The sequence below is a fragment of the Amblyraja radiata genome, chromosome 3 (assembly GCF_010909765.2).
Source record: "Amblyraja radiata isolate CabotCenter1 chromosome 3, sAmbRad1.1.pri, whole genome shotgun sequence".
NCBI classification, from domain to species: Eukaryota; Metazoa; Chordata; class Chondrichthyes; order Rajiformes; family Rajidae; genus Amblyraja; species Amblyraja radiata.
This window is the reverse complement of record NC_045958.1, coordinates 105,982,060-105,995,091: the sequence shown is the minus strand read 5'-3', so window position 1 is coordinate 105,995,091 and position 13,032 is coordinate 105,982,060. Positions and strand designations below refer to the sequence as shown.

The window sequence follows — 13,032 nt, the reverse complement described above, 5'->3', positions numbered from 1 at the left end:
CACTCTTCCAACTGGCATAAATCTCTCTGTAGACTTTGAAAATCTACTTCATTATCCACAACCCCACCTATCTTAGTATCATCTGCATACTTACTAATCCAATTTACCACACCATCATCCAGATCATTGATGTACATGACAAACAACAGTGGACCCAACACAGATCCCTGTGGCACCCCACTAGTCACTGGTAATGATGCCATCCCTTTCTTGATGTCCTCTGAGGGGGGGCTATATGTATGTATTTATGTATGTACTTAATCTATGAACAACTGTTGTATAACGTTAGTACCTCCACCAATGTAAAGCACTTTGGTCAACGAGAGTTGTTTTTTAAATGTGCTATAGAAATAAAAGTGACTTGACTTGACAATACACTAAACTGAACTGAACCGAGTAAAAAGTGAAGACCAGGGTAACCTTTTCTCCATTGTGTCCGAAGAGAGCTGGGGCTAAGAGCAGAAGTCCGAGAAACAGAGGGCATGCAAAAGAGGGCTTCGTCAACCACAATGGAAGGTAAGCCATGTGCCCTGAGGAAGGAGAACATGTCAGAAGTCCTGGCATGGAACTCCCCATCTCCAGGACCGATGCAGTGGAGATAGAGCAGAGAGAAAGGGATGGCATCATTACAAGAGGCGGGGGGAGGGGGGGGGCGGGGGGGGGGGGGGGGGGGGGGGAGGGCGGGGAGAGATGTAATCTAGATAGCTGTGAGAGTCAATAGGTAGATTAAAGGCTGCATAGTAACACAGTAGTAGACATTACAGCACCAGAGACCCGGGTTCGATCCTGACTACGGGTGCTGTCTGCACAAAGTTTGTACGTTCTCCACGTGACCTGCGTGGGTTTTCTCCGAGATCTTCGGTTTCCTCCCACATTCCGCAGACGTACAGTTTTGTAGGTTAATTGGCTTGGTGTAAATGTAAATTGTTCCTAATGTATGTAGCGTTATTGTGCAGGGATCTCACTGGTCGGTGCGGACTCGGTGGGCCGAAGGACCTGTTTCCGCGCTGTATCTCTAAACTAAATTAAACTAAATGTCAATGGATTATTTATCTCCCGAAATGAAGATAGAGAAATTTAGAAAAGGGAGAAAAGTGTCAGAAATGCTCCAAGTGAATTTAAGAGCACAATGTAATTTAGTAGTGAATGAGTAGGAAGGAACTGCAGATGTTGGTTTAAACCGAAGAGAGACACAAAAAGCAAGAGTAACTCAACGGGTCAGACGGCATCTCTGAAGACAAGGAATAGGTGATGTTTCAGGTCGAGACCCTTTTCAGGTATATTCGATTTAAGGCAGAGATAGATAGATTTTTGATTAGTACAGGTTGTGGGGAGAAAGCAGGAGAATGTGGTTAGGAGGGAGAGATAGATCAGCCATGATTGAGTGGCGGAGTACACTTGATGGGCCGAATGGCCTGATTCTACTGCTATCACTTACGACCTTATGACCCGAAATGTCACCTTTTCATTTTCTCCCAAGATGCTGTCTGACCCGCTGAGCTATTCCAGATTTTTGTGTCCATCTTTAGTAGTGAATGAGTTTTGCATGGCTGCAGGGAGCCATGCCAATGCAGTCATCAATGTACCATAGTAGGTTTGGCTGCTTCATGTTGTTAATGAAAGGTTCTGCTGTGTAAAAGTCTCAGGCGGGTGGTATGACATGTGAACTGACCCATAATTCCAAATGACCAAGATGCAAGCAGTCACTGAACAGACACTCACACTATTTACCATATGAATAGATATTTCATGTAGGGGCAAGTCATTGGTCTATTTAGTTTAGTTTAGTTTATTGTCACGTGTACCAGGGTACAGCAAAAAGCTTTTGTTGCGTGCTAACCAGTCAGCGGAAAGACTACACATGATTACGATCGCGCCATTGACAGTGTACAGATACATGATAAAGGGAATAACATGAATAACGTTTAGTGCAAGAAAAAAACAGTAAAATCTAATCAAGGATAGTCTGAGGATCACCAATGAGGTAGATAGTAGTTCACAACTGCTCTCTGGTTGTGGAAGGATGGTTCAGTTGTCTGATAACAGCTGGGAAGAAACTGTTAAATTCCATGCAATTTAATAGTAAGATTAAACGAGAACTTACCAGTTTGAAGTTTGATCTGTATTTTATGAGGAGTTACGATGAGGGATTACATGAAGAACCCGCTCAGTGCGCAGGCGCGGCATACTTCCAAGCAGCGGTGTGGAATCACAGATAGACACAGTTATTTGAAGTAAACATAGTAAAGATAAGGAGACATCAATTTATTAGTTTGATCCATATAATGAGGGTGGGAGCGGAGGGCACGTAATCCCTCATCGTAACTCCTCATAAAATACAGATCAAACTTCAAACTGGTAAGTTCTCATTTAATCTTACTATTTTACTTCGGAGTCACGTGAGTGACTACGTGAAGACTTCAAAGCTCTGTGATTTCAAACCGTGTAACAGTTCATACTTCACTCGCTGCCGAAGTCATTCGAGGGAGGAAGTATGTTATCGTAATCAACAATGAATCTGTTTGTAAAAACAATAATGGTGTTATTAACAACAACAAGACCAATTGCTCCCCCGGGCTTAAATTATATGTTTTTTGCAGATTCTTTTTCTGCAAACGATACAGGTTCTGTCAGTGGTTTGTTATAAAAGTTTGGAACGTATACTCCCTAGACCACCCTGCAGTAGCCAGGATGTGGTCCATAGGCTCGTCCATCCTCTTAGTTACTGACGTGGAAGCTGTCCTGGTGGAATAAGATTTTATACACGTTAGTATTTACTCCAGCAACTCCCAGTACCTGCTTGAGTCACTAGAGATAGTTTAGCTCGTCACCCGACCATGAGGTTTCCTGTGGCTGACCCATAAGGCTTTTTCCTCTCCCTCGGTATTCCTTATTGTGTCGATCTCTAAGTGGGTCATGACACATAAAACGTGGTTCAGGTGGGTATGCCCGGAATTTCATGACTGGACCTGATGTTCCTGGTCTGTTCTGTTTGGCCAACCCTTGAATGGGCATGTGACACTATCTGGTGTTATAACCATGTTGTCCCATCGCAGTAGATGGGAGAGCTGGCTCTTTGTGTTGATGTAAGGCCACCAGCATGTCCATCTTCAGGGTAGGCTGTTCCAGGGTGAGTGACCTGGCTGGTGATCATCCCCTAAGGTATGTCAGGATTTCACTGACATCCCAATTTGGGTGTACCTATTTCTGGGGAATGGATTGATATACCTCTCCTGTATCTGATCACCAGTGAGCGGTACCCAAGAAGTAGAATAGAATAGAATAGAATAGAATCTTTAATTGCCACGCAACCAGGGTTGGTGGTATTTGGGTTCGGTACATGATGGTACACTGCTTTTGTTACATACCACTAATAACACAGATCACTGTCCTTCATTGTGGTGAAGACCTGCCAGGAGCTCCAGTACAGTTTTTTGTTATAGTTGAATGTGTAATTCCTGTTTTGGAAAACAGTGTACCATTTCTTGATGCTCCTCAGGTATGTTCCCTAGGATATGCGACGGAATGCTGTCATCAGGTTGATAGTGCTGCTGATCCAAGCACAGCAATGGTCTTCCCAATTCTGCAATTCTTTTAATGACCATGTCGAGGATCACTGGGAACCATGCTTGTGGACTTGGTCCACTGTAATTTGCGTAGTACCCGACTGATGAAGCCGTAGTACCTATTGAAGTGGTAGAAGGAAAGGAAAACATAGAGATTAGGTTCCCCCCACCCCTCAATACGCGGGAATGTCTCCATTGCCGCTGCCTTGAGATTGGTTTCATGTGACGTAAGTTAGTACGTGGTGATTTAATTGGATATAAGGAATCGATATCTGGTGTCCATATTGCTTAGTGATTTCAGCAAATATTTTTGGTTTAAATGTATGTTTACAGTATTTAGCTCACCTGATAGGTGAGTTACTGATGGTCAAACATGTTTGACGACATACGGTTTCCAATTATTAATAAATTGTCACCTAATATCGATGTTCTCCGCCCAAGTGGTTTGGTATATGCCACCACTGTGATGTTGTTATCTTATAAACGAACATGCAAATTTGGTGGATTACTGAGCAAATGCTTCACTAGAATTAAGTAAGTTAATATATAACATGTTTAAGTCAATTCATATTGGCATTAAGTATTACAAGCTCAGTAACACATCAGGACACATAAGATGTTACTCAAAACAGGTGGAAGTGTACAACCATAATCCTTCCTGCCGATAAATTCCATGATAACACTACAGATTAATCCATTTGCCCCCATATTACAGGTATGGAGATAGTTTTGAACACTAGTATCTCAGCTCATAGGAAAGGTACAAAGTTCAGTAGCTGGTAATGCTGCTATATCCCAATTACTTTGCCACGTAGTTGATTGGTGGTTAATGCACCATGACTGATAGTCTTAATGAATACCAGATAACAACGTTATGGATGGTCAACGTAAATATCTGGATATATATTTTGTGCACCGTTCCCAGAGGCACTGCAATACTGGGTCGATGCGTGGAGTGGACGGAGCAAGCCCCTATTCCATCTCCCTGTTCCAAAATTCAATTTAATATATGGTCCCTAGATAAGGGACGTATCAGATTATTAAACTGATAAGAACAGATACTACACTTGATCTTAGCCAAAAGGCCGAGAAGCGATGCAGCTAAAGCTGTATCCAAGGATAGTTTGTCGTTAATATATAGACATGCCATGACGGAATGTTTCTAAGTGTCAGGGCTAGTTGAATCTGGATAACTTTGACTTAAATGCCGCAACGCTCATCATGGTTACTCCATCCAGGTAATTGCGGTATATCCGAAACTTATATGAGAAGGTACTGAATAGTGTGCATCTTCAAGGTCGATGTCTACCATAAAGTATCCTTGGATCCATGGTAGTAGTTACAAATCCCATGAATGGGTATACCTGGTGAAATACTCAAGTGGTTTATCAACGATGGTGCGACATTCACCATCGTGGGAGGGTAGACCACTTGGGGTGCTTGCTGAATTGGTGGCAAGATATTAATTCTATTCCCCTTGTATTTATTTTTTGGTATATAACTACCAAGAGTGATAGCTTCCTAACCAGGCGTGATTCATCCACCCCTTGTTAGTACAACCCTTAACCTTTATGTGATGGTAGGAACCATACTTATCTGTCTTCATTGTTGTTTTCTTCGGTTTCTGGTTCCTTGTTCTTGTAGGGACGATGTTTGTTGGGGGGTGGCGCATTTTCCTCTGGGGCCTGCTGTGGGCCGTGGCCTAAAATGCTACGGGTTTGGCATGCAGGCCCCGAGCTTTCACCAGTACCATGAGGTAGACACTCCTGGTGGACACGTTGAGGTACTGCTGTCTGGTTTAGTGTGGTGCTCATTCCAGACTCTGCCCTCTTGTGCCGAATAGTTTGAACACTTCGTCCAGTTTTTTAGGACTGGTTTGGTAAGTGCCAGGTAGCAGGATCTGTGCTTGTGAGGTCGGCGTTCTCATAGTCCTGTTAATTTCATAGATTGAGGGCAGGTTTGTGAGTTCATTTCAGAAGTTATGAGGTATACCGTTGAACAGTAGGGTCAGGTGTTTTGCCATACTACCCTGCCCTTCTGGAATGAGCAGGTGGACATGATAGCCGACGTCAGGGTACCAAATGCATTTTTAAAATATTTAGGTTAAATGCGCTGCTCAATGTATCCCCCAATAATGGCGGGCACTTTGAGTAAATGCAATTTAGGGGAGGCGTGATAAAACCAACGCCTCATGGCTACCTGTCTTGGAGAGGTTTTTTGGAAAAGACAGGTAGTAAGCTGGCCATCAGTTGAGACGGAAAAGCCATCTCGCTAGTGGTGGAGCCACATAGCGGCCACACCCAGCAGCTCTTCCTGATCCTGTCCCTCAAGCATACTCCCGATATTGTTCAGCCAGTGACCCCTCTTCATGAACAGCCCAGCCACTGGTCACCCCAAAGCTAACCACACTAAGGAGGAAGCGATGGGCAGTGCCTAGGCACTGTGGAGGGTATGCCTGAACCCTCCAGCGAGACTGCCCCTCACGTAGCGTGTCTCGCAGGAGCTCCTGCTCCAGGAGCCGCTCCAGCGGCTCAGGCGGCTGTCTCTCTCCCATGCGGGTGGAGAGACGTCCCCTCCGACAAGTCGGAAGCCACCGGCCGGATGCCTCTTCGGATGGCTGAACATCCAGCCCGCAGCTCAGGCACTAGCGGGACTGGGCTCGGCGCGGTGATGGGGATAGCGGAGCGCCCGGTAAATGTTCCTACCGCCTTCTTCTGGAGCTTTTGTGCCTTGTAGTAGCGAGAGCGCCCCTCAAGCAGCGCGTCTCGCAGGCACTTGCTCCGTGCGGGTGGAGAGACGTCCCGTCCGACATCGGGAACACCTGCCGGATGCCTCTCGAGTGGCTATGCATCCAGCCCGCTGCTCAGGTACTAGCGGGCTGGCCTCGGCACGGTGTCGGGGAATTACGGAACACCGGGTAACGCTCCTACCGCATGTTGCTGCCCCCATCCCCGACGGGAATACGTTCCTCCTTGAACGGGGGACAGTTTTGTTCCAGAGCCTTTTTCTCTGCCTGTAAAAAACACAAGCAGAAAAAAGGCTCACCTGTAAAAGAAAACCCGACCTCAGGGTACTCACCTGACGGTCCGGTTCATTCTGTAACGGGAGAGCCTAACTCCCGTTGCAAGCCGCTGTTGCACTGCTGGCGTAATGCCGCGCCTGCGCACTGAGCGGGTTCTTCACGTAGTCACTCACGTGACTCCGAAGTAAAATCACAGGTTTCATGAAAGTACTGCTTTCCAGCATTCATTTGTAATTTGCCCTCCTTTACAAAAACCTGGAATAACCTATTTAAATCAGATACTACTGGACATAAATATGATCAAGTCAAACTCAAGTAGCCTAGAACAGTTCAACAGAAAAAAAGACCCTTCAGCCCAAATGTTCATGTTCAACATGATGACAAGACCAACCTTTATCTGTCTGCACTTAATCTATGTTCCTCCATTCCCAGCATATCCATGTACCTATCCAAAAGTCTCTTAAAAACCGCTATGGCATCTGCCTCCACCACCATCCCCAGCAGTGGGTTCGAGGCACCCACCACCCTCTGCGTAAAAACCTGCCTCACACATCTCCTTTAAACCTTGCCCCTCTCACCTTAAAGCTATTCTCTCTAGTATTTCACATTTCCATCTTAGGAAATAGGTTCTGGCCATGTACCCTATCCAAGCATTTCATAATTGTATATACTTCCATCGGGTCTCCCCGTAACCTCTGATAATCCAGAAAAAAACAATCCAAGTCTACCCAATCCCACTCTGTAATTAATAATTCTCATCCAGACATAATTCTGGTAAGGATAGACACAAAATGCTGGAGTAACTCAGCAGGACAGGCAACATCTCTGGAGAAGAATGGGTGACGTTTTGGGTCAAGACCCTTCTTCAGTCTGAAACATCACCCGTTCCTTCTCTACAGAGATGCTGCCTGTCCCGCTGACTTACTTACTGCCTATTATGCCTCCTGGCATGTAGGGCAGAAACGAAGGTCCTCCACTCCTGTGTGTTCTGGGCTAGCGTCTGGACACTACCCCAGGTCAGGTCCATTGTTTTTATTTCCTCCTCTACAGTTCGACGCCAGGTGGTTTTGGGTCTCCCTCTTTTCCTTTTCCCTTCCGGTGTCCAATGCAGGGCTATTCTTGGGATGCTGCCTGATTACATTCATCCTCGCATCTGTCGATAGCCCTGGAAGTCCATCACGCCCAGTAGTGTTGATTCCTTCAGTTGCTGTTTCCGTAACATATTTGTTTTACGAGACAGGGTTTGTTAGCCCTGTGCTCAAGCTCCAACCTGGAGGACCAGTGGGTCGCTCTTCGTCTCGCCTTTACTCTTCGACCTGTCCAGCACGGGAGACCCTAACAGGAGACGAATCTCCCGCTCTGTCCCGCTGAGTTACTCCAGAATTGTCTTCGATGTAAACCAGCGTCTGCAGTTCCTTCCTACATCATTGTGGGAAAGCTGCACTACTGCCTTTCCAAAGCCTCCACATCCTTCCTGTAATGGGGTGACCAGAACCACACGCAGGCATAGAGCAATGGGAAGATGCAGAGTGCAGAATATAATTCTCAACATTATCTCGTGCCAGTTCCATAGACAAAATGCCATGTCCACAACGGGGTGAAGAGAAGGTGATTAGAACACTTAGCAATGGTGCTAGATTTATAGGTCGAAAAGAGAGTCAAAAAGCGGGGTGTTTTTTTTATTAAATGATAGCAGATCCTCTGGGAAGTGGACACAAAGAGTCTTCGCCCTCAGGCACCATTTAATTGTGTCCATTTTTTAATTCTTCAAAGATATTAATCCCCAGTTAATAAATCATTAATAATACTTTGTTAACAAGGAATACAGGCTGATGTCAATACATACAAAAAAAATAAACAGATCAATTTAACTAATCATTTTTAACTCATCTGACAGATCAGTTAACACATTGTTTTTTCCAACTTCCTTATAATTGTCAGTACTTTGTATAGACGTCCCAAACTGACAAATTCAATGCCCCCTAAACTCTTTTAACCCATGTGGTGTGTAGGAAGTAACTGCAGATGCTGGTGTAAACCAAAGGTAGACACAAAAAGCTGGACTTACTCAGCGGGTCAGACAGCATCTCTGCAGAAAAGGAATAGGCGACGTTTTGGGTCGAGAAGAAGGGTCTCGACCAGATATATTACTCCAGTTACTCCAGCTGAGTTACTCCAGCTTTTTGTGTCTATCTCACCCACATGATCTTTGGATAATATAACGTTATTGCATAGTTGGTATTGATCTTGTTTAGATCACCATCTGTCTTTAAATATGAAGCAGAGGCTTGGAGGATATTCACTTAACAGGGAGGGAATTTTCTTTAACTTTCCTTACAAATCTCCAACAAGCAGGAGTTTCCTTGGGCATCTCCAAAACAATCTATGTCATCTGACCGCAGTTTGGGATGCTCCATTACAAGTGATTATTGTGAGCCGTCTCAAAATGCTCTGCCCGAGAGACACCCGAGTGCCAGAGATTGCTCTTCTGGTTTGTGGATGCAGACCAGACCATCACACAAACCAACCTCCTTTCCATTTATACCTGACGCTGCCTCGGCAAGGCCAGCAGCATAATCAAGAATCTGGAGCTGTGCGTTTTCACACTTCTGTACCTTTTCCCCGATGGGAGTGGGGAGAAGAGGGAGTGGCCATGGTGAGACTGGCCACCCTGGTCACTCCCTCTTTTCCCCTCTCCCATCAGGCAAAAGGTACAGAAGTGTGAAAACGCTCACCTCCAGATTCAGGGCCAGTTTCTTCCCGGCTGTTATCAGACAACTGAACCATCCTACCATAACCAGAGAGCAGTCCTGAACTACTATCTATCTCATTGGAGACCCACAGACCATCCTTGATAGGACTTTACTGGCTTTACCTTGCACTAAACATTATTCCTTTATCATGAATCTGTACACTGTAAATGGCTCGATTCTAATCATGTATTGTCTTTCTGCCGACTGGATAGCACGCAACAAAAGATTAAACTAAAATGAACTGAACTGACTACTCTTCAGTAAACCGTTCTGCTCATTCCACCAGCTGCAGGTGGGATATTAAGCAGACTCATAGAGTTGGGCACTGTGTAAAATGGGGCAGGTCTCGCATACAGATAAAGTGCATTCATGCAGAAGCAAGGATAGCAGAAACATCACCTGGCCATTCCTCCACAGATGCTGGTTCAGTTCCTCCAGCACTTTGCGTATTGCAAAAAAGTGCATTCACCCTGTGTTCACATCTACCCATTTATGATTCTGTTAAATGCAGAGTTAAAGAAAAACAAACATATACATAAAATGCTGGAGTAACACTGGAGTAACTCAGTGGGTCAGGCTGCATCCCTGGAGAAAATGGATAGGTGACATAATGGGTCAGGGCACTTCTTCAGACTGATGGTATGGTGGTGGGAGGAGGAGGAGGGGGGGGGGGGGGGGGGGGGGGGTTAGAACTGGAAGCAAGAATGGACCTGGACAAATAAGGGCCGGCAACAGAAGGCCTCAGACATGGAGGTTCCCTGATAAGCTGATTGTTGGCTAGCAACAGTGTGATCAAAGAGGGAAAGTTCAGTTCAGTCGAGTTTATTGTCACGTGTACCGAGGCATAGCCAAAAAAGCTTTTGTTGCGTGCCAACCAGTCAGCGGAAAGACAATACATGATTACAATCGAGCAATCCACAGTGTACAGATACAGAATAACGTTTAGTGCAAGGTAAAGCCAGTAAAGTCCCATCAAAGATAGTCTGCGATAGGACTGTTATCTGGTTGTAGTAGGATGGTTCAGTTGCCTGATAACAGCTGGGAAGAAACTGTCCCTGAATCTGGAGGTGTGCGTTTTGGCATGTGTACCTTTTGCCCGATGGGAGAGGGGAGAAGAAAGAATGGCCAGATGTGACTGGTCTTGATTATGCTGCTTACAACTTTGCAAACAGCGGAACTGATCAACTGACTTTAAGTGGAGGAATGGGGGCAAGGGGGTCTTCTTCAGTCTGAAGGGTCCCGACCTGAAACATCACCGATCCATTTCCTGCAGAGTTGCTGGACCTGCTGAGTTACTCCAGCATTTTGTTACTCCAGCATCTTTGAAACAAACCAGCATCTGCAGTTCCATTTTATTGCAAACATACATGTGTTCATTTTAAACATGATGATCTCACCGAGAGTTCGGGTTTAACCTGAACCAACACGTGCATCTGTAGATCCCAGTACACCGTCAGGCCGGCTGCAGCTTCTACAACGATGAACAGGCCGAGGCGGGATATTTGGAAAGGAGAGTTTGTATCTTCGGAATAGGGAGCAGTCTGTGCAGCAGGAAGAGAGGATAAAGCTGGCTAAGTTTACATTTTTTTTTCACATTTGACTTTTTACATTTGTTAGTTTTGACAAAGGGATTCTGGCAAATCCCATTTGCCGCCGGTCAAGGTCGGCAGTTGTCGAGGCTGAGGTTGGCGGTTGTTGAGGGCGCTGGCTGCGGAGGTCAAAGGTTACACCGGTGGTCGGGGACGGGCCAAGTGGGAGACGGAAGATGCGCTGCCAAGAACGAAGGAGGACCCGGCATGGGGGGAACCGCATTGAGGGGTAAGAAAGGTAAATCTTCTCTGTACCTTTTCCAGCTTGGCAACATCTTTCCTACAACATGGTGCCCAGAACTGAACACAATACTCTAAATGCGGCCTCACCAACATCTTATACAGCTGCAACATGACCTCCCAACTTCTATACTCAATACTCTGACTGTCCAAAAGCCTTTAAACACTGCAAGTGTCTGCCTCCACCACTTCTCTGACAGCTTGTTCCATATGGCCACAGGCCTCTCTGTGGAAAAACCTATTCCTCGGACCTCCTTTAAATTCCTCCCCACTCACCTTAAATTTTAGTTTAGTTTAGTTTAGAGGCAGCACGGAAACAGGCCCTTCGGCCCACCGCGTCTGCACCGACCCGCGATCCCCACAAACTAACACTATCCTACACCTACTAGGTACAATTTACAATTATACCAAGCCAGTTAACCTACAAACCTGTACGTCTTTGGAGTGTGGGAAGAAACCGGAGCACCTGGAGAAAACCCACGCAGGTCACGGGGAGAACGTACAAACTCCGTACAGACAGCACCCGTAGTCAGGATGGAACCTGGTTCCCTAGCACTGTGAGGCAGCAACTCTACCGCTGCGCCACCGTGCAGCCCTAATCTATGCCCTTCGCTTCTCGAGTCCTTGCCCAGGAGCAAAAGAGTCTGACTGTCTTTCCAACCTACATTCCTCTTATTTTCAAAAACGAATATAATGTTACCCCCTACCTTCCAGCAGGAATAAACGCAACCTATCCAATCTGCAGTCTGACAAAGGGTCTCGACCAGAAACGCCACCTATTCCTTCTCTCCAGAGATGCCGCCTGTCCCACTGAGTTACTCCAGCATTTTGTGTCTATCCAATCTCTCCTTCTAACTGCAGCCTCCTAGAGAGCTGCGGACCTGCACCTCATCTGCACATCTATGGATTTCATTGCCACAGACGGCTGTGGAGGTCAAATCAATGCATATTTTTTAAAGCAGAGATAGATAGATTCTTGATTAGGGGTTATAGCAAGAATGGGGTTAGGAGGGAGAGATAGATTGGATGGCAGAGTAGACTTGATGGGCTGAATGGCCTAATTCTTTATGACATGACGAGACGCTGATGGATCCAATGTGTATTTCCACTGTCTCCCACTATTATTTCGGATAAGTAAACAAAAGCGAGTTCCTCACCCCATCCGCGCTGTTCAGTTTTAGGGTAGCAGTGCCGACCGTGATGTAAACATCCTTCCTGCACACATCATTTTTCACCTCCACCCTGAAGGGAACATTGGTGGTGTTTGGCATGGACTATTGGAACAGAAAGAACATAGCACAATAAAAGTTTTAAAATGGCTTTAAAAATCACTTTCTATCTTTAGATTTGTCCATGCTGACCAAGATGTCCACCTGAGCTAGTTCCATGTGTCTACGTTTGGGCCATATCCCTTTAAACCTTTACTATCCATGAATCTGTCCAATTATCTTATAAATATTGTTATTGTACCCGCCCCACAAGCTTCCTCTGGTAGCTCATTCCATAAGCCTACCACCTTCTCAGTGAAAAACCTCAGCTTCCTTTTAAATCTTTCGCTTCTCACCTTAAACCTATGTCCTCTAGTTTTAAACTCCTCTCCCCTAGGAATAACACTGTGACCGTTCACCTTATCTATGACCCTTATGATTTTACATACTTCTATACGGTTTCCTCCTCAGTCTCCTACGCTCCAGGGAAAACAGTCCCAGCCTGTGTTTCCACTTTGAAGGAAATTACCTGGTAGTCTTCGGGTAATTTTAGGAAAATTAAATAATTTCGGGAAATTTCGACATCGGGCCCGCGAAGGGGTCCAATCCGGCCAGCGGAATGATTTGGGGGGGAAAGTATATTTACGACCATCT

General features: G+C 45.6%; 1 non-coding gene across 1 annotated transcript; it reads right to left on the bottom strand.

The window, feature by feature from the left end:
• Positions 1 to 4,471: 4,471 nt before the first annotated feature.
• Positions 4,472 to 4,663, bottom strand: LOC116971634. Its single transcript, XR_004411529.1, has one exon. It is a non-coding gene; the product is annotated as a U2 spliceosomal RNA (small nuclear RNA).
• Positions 4,664 to 13,032: the final 8,369 nt, after the last annotated feature.